Here is a 5,000-nt window from a genome sequence, read left to right as displayed (position 1 = left end):
TTCATATATAAAGTATAAAAAGAGACTTATGTCAGCCTGTTCAACATGAAAACATTTGCTGCAAGTTTGAACTTTTCAGTGGTTTTCCTGGACGTATCATATAAGGAAATCTTATACACAACAATACCTATAAGATCTGTTTACCGTATAAATGTTTAGGTATTTAGAATATTACACAGCATCGTGGTCATCATCTCCTAGGCCTATTGACGCAAAGGGCCTCGGTTAGATTTCGCCAGTCGTCTCTGTCTTGAGCTTTTAAATCAATACTTCTCCATTCATTTACTACTTTACACTTCATAGTCTTTAGCCATGTAGGCCTGGTTCTTCCAACTCTTCTAGTGCCTTGTGGAGCCCAGTTGAAAGTTTGGTGAATAATCAATATATTTTTTAGATGCTATTATCTTGGTATTATATATAAATAATCTTTTCGAAAATTTCACAAGTATGATTTCTAGCGAATAGACTTTTAACTCTTACGTCATGATGTACATCCATTGCCTGTTTACCTTTAACAATTAAACATTTCATTTCCTTTGCAATGTAATTCTCACTTCAGTTCAACATCTGATGATAGAATAAGAAAATACTGGAACCTTTTTTTAATCCTGTTTGCTTTATTTCCTTTCCTCACTGGGTTCTACTTTTTCCATGTTGGAGCCCTTGGCCGTATTGAATACTGCTTTTTCAATTAGGTTGTAGCTTTACTACTACTACTACTACTACTACTATTACTACTATACTACTACTACTACTGAACAGTTGCTGGTAGTGTGAGAAAATACTTGAACCTTTTTTTTTAAATTCTGTTTGCTTTATTTCCTTTCCTCACTGGGTTATTTTTTTCATGTTGGAGCCCTTGGGCGTATCAATTAGGGTTGTAGCTTTACTACTACTACTACTACTACTACTACTACTACTACTACTACTACTACTACTACTACTACTGAACAGCTGCTGGTAGAGTAAGAAACTATGCGAAACTTTTTTTTTTTTTTTTTTTTCAATCCACGAATTGTTCCATGATGTCGGAAATGGAAGGGCGTTCCAGGTCTCTGTACCTGGACAACAGATGGACATCTTAGATGTTTCCAGTCTGTTTAAATGTCTTCGTAAAGCGGTCAAGGACCTGTTGAAATTTTGAATTAATTTCAATAATGGAAAAAATCAAAGTAATTTGATTTGGGTACAGGTCAAACTGAACAATTTATTTCAAACTTTGGACATTTTACAAGTTTCCAGTCTGTTTAAAATGTCTTCGTAAAGAGGTCAAGGACCTTTTTAAATTCTAAATTTATTTCAATAATGAAAAAAAATCAAAAGTTATCTGGTTTGGATACAAGTCAAACTATACAATTTAGTTTCAAACTTTTTTTTTTTTTTATTTAATTCGAGATATTACGGGTAACTTTCATAACTTCAATGCCCTTTATAATTATATTAATTAAGAGAAAACACGAACTGACCATATATATACAAAATAAAAACTTCTCTCTGATTCAGTCCATGTTAAAATAGGGGATCGTTAGAAATTTGAATTTTTGAATTTTGAAATTACGGATTCATATTTCATATTCAAATGATTACATTAATAATGTGACTGAGTTACTGTAAATTAAGGAAACGAAGAACACAATAAAACAGTAGAATATAAATCTCGAGGAAAATATTGATGTAAGAGTGAGACCACTACAAAAATAGACACCAATAATAGACAGAGTCGTGATGGTTTGTTTAATCGTTTTGTTGACAACGATGACATTGAGAAAACTATTGTTGATCACGTGGCACCCATAATTGTCTTTAGTTCCGCTTGCTGTCGCCAGATGGAAGTCACATCACCGTAATCATTGCCAGGTATCGCCAGTGAGTGTAATACACGTTGCAAGATTTTTAAAACAGATTTTTGCGTTCTCTGCACGAGTTTACAATGATAAAACTTCTTTCAACCGATGGCTAATAATGTCGAGAACAGACCCGAAACTAGACCAGCCCAGAGACTTCCTCCCAAGATAAGATAAATTCACAAATTTCCAAAACGAACATCTCCGGCGAGACCTTGGCGGCCATATCTGACGTCTCACTTTCTAGTTTCTACTTCGACACCATTACGAGCTGACTCCTGCGCTGCTACTAACCAAGACAAGGCAGTGGTTATATCTTCCATTCTTTGTATTTATATAAACCTCTTTTGATAGGATTTCCGCTTCGAAGATGAAAGAGATGCATTTTTTAAATAAAGAGGGCCATTGTCTTATAGCATTGGCACTCTCAGGAAGATCATTGCTCCCTCCATTTTTAGGTTAAGCTGATTCAATGGGAGATAATGAGTACTCGTTTTCTCTTGTACTCGCTACCTGTTATTGTCTGTATATGTTCCGATCTTTTTTGACTAACGAAGTTCTCATAAAGAGAAAAAATGAGATATCTCACTTTTAAGATTTTTTATTGAAGTTATGATAACGAAAAATAACGAGTTCTTTATTTTTTTTGTAATTACGTGTCTTGTGTAGAGGGTCAGCGGTTTATGGTCACTGAAAATGACTCATTCAATGAAAATATTTCAGATGTAGAGTTTCGAATAAGGCCTTCATTCACATCTGTTTATTTAAACTTATACGTACCTGTAAATAGAAGAAATATCCTTTTTTTTTTTTTTTTTTTTTTGCTACAAGAAAGTACTGTAGATTATGGTGTTGTAAAACGGTCCAAAAAGCATTGCACATTACGTTGTTGTAAAAATATACAAGAAGGCATTGCAAATATGTTGTTACAAAACGGTACAATAACGGATTGCAAATCATGTTGTAAAAGATACAAGAAGTCAGTGTAAATTACGTTGGTTGTAAAACGGTACAAAACACATTGCAAATCATGTTGCAAAACGTTAAAAGGACCGATTGAAAGTTTACGTTTTTGCAAAACGGTACGAGAACACACTGCAAATTACTTTGTTGCAAAATGGTACAAAAATAGATTGGAAATTTACGTTATTGCAAAACGGTACAAGAACACATTGCAAATTACTTTGTTGCAAAATGGTACTAAAATAGATTGGAAATTTACGTTTTTGTAAAACGGTACAAGAACATATTTCAAATTACTTTGTTGCAAAACGGTATAAGAACGCATTGAAAATCAAGTTGCAAAAACGGTACAAGCACACACTGTAAATTACGTTGTTGCAATACGGTACAAGAACGCGTTGCAAATCATGTTCAAAACGGTACAAGAACGCATTGGAAAATGTTGCAAATGGTACAAGAACGCATTGCGAATAATGCATTGCAAATCATATAACAAAACGGTACAAGAATGCATTGCGAGTAATGTTGCAAAAAACGGTACAAGAACGCCTTGCAATCAAGTTGCAAAATGGTACAAGAACGCATTGGAAAATGTTGCAAAACGGTGCAAGAACGCATTGCGAATAATGCATTGCAAATCATATAGCAAAACAGTACAAGAATGCATTGCAAATCATGTTGCAAAATGGTACAAGAACGCATTGCAAATCAAGTTGCAAAACGGTACAAGAACGCATCACGAATAATGCATTGCAAATCATAAAGCAAAACGGTACAAGAACTCATTGCAAATCATGTTGCAAAATGGTACAAGAACGCATTGAAAAATGTTGAAAAACTGTACAATCACACACTGCAAAATCATGTTATTGCAAAACGCTGCATTTACGGCACATAATTACGACGGGATTTTGCATAAACAGTAGAAAACCCACCAAGTCTCATTTATAGATTAGTTGCCTTGCGGTCTCGCACTTCAAGATCGCCAAAAAGAACCTGACTTTTGCTGTATTTCTACGCAGTTACGAAATCGCCCTCGAGAGAGAGCCACCGAGACGCAGTTGAGTTGTTAAAGACCATTCGTGCCTCTGTCAATGTCAAGGGTCTCTGCAACCAGTCTTGGGACTAGTTTGTCTTGCGAAGCAGACTCGGCCGTATTCGTATCTCTTCATGTTCTCTCTTAGGTTTCCTTGCTTTTAATTGTTTATCTTCCTCTTGTTTCTTTTTTAAGTTTTTATAGTTTATATATGATATATTCATTTTAGTGTTGTTATTGTTCTTAAAATATTTTATGTTGTTAAATACTTTGCTGTTGTTAAAACGTTCTATATTTATTGTTAATTACATTTCTTGTGGTTTATTTCCTTTCCTCACTGGGCTATTTTCCCTGTTGGAGCCCTCGGGCTAATAGCATTCTGCTTTTCCAACTAGGGTTGCAGCCTAGCAAGTTTGTAACTGTTCATATTCTCTCTTAGGTTTCCTTGCTTTTATTTATCTTCCTCTTGTTCTTTTTTGAAGATTTCATAGTTTATATATGATATATTTATTTTAATGTTGTTGCTGTTCTTAAAATATTTTATATTGTAAATTACTTTGCTGTTCTTAAAACGTTCTATATTTTATTGTTAATTACATTTCTTGTGGTTTATTTCCTTTCCTCACTGGGCTATTTTTCCCTGTTGGAGCCGTCGGTCTTATAGCATTCTGCTTTTTCCAATTAAGGTTGTAGCTTAGCAAATAATAATAATAATAATAATAATAATAATAATAATAATAATAATAATAATAATAATAATAATATCTATTTTGGTTTGATTACTTGGACATATATGCAAAGGTTGTTATTATATCCATATAATATACTTTAAGTTTACTTTCTTAAGATATTTTATTTTTACTTGTTTCCTTTCCTCACTGGGCTATTTTCCCTGTTGGAACCCCTGCGCTTATAGCATCCTGCTTTTTCAACTAAGGTTGTAGCTTAGCAAGTAATAATGATAATAATTGCTCATACAGTTTTTATGTATTAGGAATATCTCAAAATTAAGACATTTATTAATTATGTAGTTTTCCCGTATTGCCTCTAATTGTGATGTCTGCCAAAAATAACTTAATCGTTTATTTGTCTTCAAATTTAAATTAGTTTTTAAAGATTTTTTAAAATTTATTTTACTGTTTTACTAAATTTTGCAA

General features: G+C 33.3%; 1 protein-coding gene across 2 annotated transcripts in view; it reads right to left on the bottom strand.

Annotated features, from left to right (window-relative positions):
- Positions 1 to 5,000, bottom strand: part of LOC137647161 (ichor-like) — a 127,855-nt gene that overhangs the window by 17,791 nt on the left and 105,064 nt on the right. The window lies entirely within an intron of this gene.

This window comes from Palaemon carinicauda, chromosome 9, assembly GCF_036898095.1.
Source record: "Palaemon carinicauda isolate YSFRI2023 chromosome 9, ASM3689809v2, whole genome shotgun sequence".
NCBI lineage: Eukaryota > Metazoa > Arthropoda > Malacostraca > Decapoda > Palaemonidae > Palaemon > Palaemon carinicauda.
This window is presented reverse-complemented; position numbering and strand designations above follow the sequence as displayed.